This window comes from Austrofundulus limnaeus, unplaced genomic scaffold, assembly GCF_001266775.1.
Source record: "Austrofundulus limnaeus strain Quisiro unplaced genomic scaffold, Austrofundulus_limnaeus-1.0 Scaffold2766, whole genome shotgun sequence".
In the NCBI taxonomy this organism is placed as follows: Eukaryota; Metazoa; Chordata; class Actinopteri; order Cyprinodontiformes; family Rivulidae; genus Austrofundulus; species Austrofundulus limnaeus.
The window spans coordinates 15,742-16,686 of NW_013955168.1; positions in this window are offsets into that span (position 1 = coordinate 15,742).

The window sequence follows — 945 nt, forward strand, 5'->3', positions numbered from 1 at the left end:
GCTCTCAGCTGTTCACAGGAAGTCACATTAGCTTCATCCTGACTGTAGATTCTGTAGATTTAGTGAAGAGTGGAACTGAATCCATTGTGCACAGGCACAACCTTAGACCTGGACCTGAGTGGAGAGCTTCAGCTCTGCTTATTGTTTGAACAACACGTTATCAGACACATGCTTCAACTCAGTTCTCACCTGCAACCTTCAGTGCTCTGTTACTGTCCTCTAGGTTTGATATTAGCAGGAACATCAATAACAATTAATTGTGGCATTAAGCCGTTAATGATCAGTAGATAATTGTACTTGCATGTATTTGACCCTGTGTTCTAAAACTATACTTAAAAATAATCTGTCCAACTATCTAGATTTTACTGGTTAAAATGGTAAACTGTGTGTTAAATCCTGCCTGGCAGCGGATCTATAGTAACACAACATGCACACATGACTGAGTGCAACACACACATGGCACAGAGTGCAGTAATTGCAAAGTGACAAGTATTAATTGACAGTTTTTCTGATAATTAATTGCAAATGATACAGTTTTGTCAAACCTCATCACTGTGATGTCATCTTCTTCAATATGTTTCAGCTGAAATCTGGACCTGTTTGTTCACAATAACAGACTTGTGTTTCTGGAGTGAACACACTCATTAAATCATACTGAGAGCAGTCAGTGGTGTGTGTGTGTGTGTGTGTGTGTGTGTGTGTGTGTGTGATGCACTCAGTCATGTGTGCATGTTGTGTTACTAAAGATCTGCTGCCAGGCAGGATTTAACACACAGTTTACCATTTTAACCAGTAAAATCTAGATAGTTGGACAGATTATTTTTAGGTATAGTTTTAGAACACAGGGTCAAACACATGCAAGTACAATTATCTACTGATCATTAACGGCTTAATGCCACATTTAATTGTTTTTAATGTTCCTGCTAATATCATCCAACCTAGAGG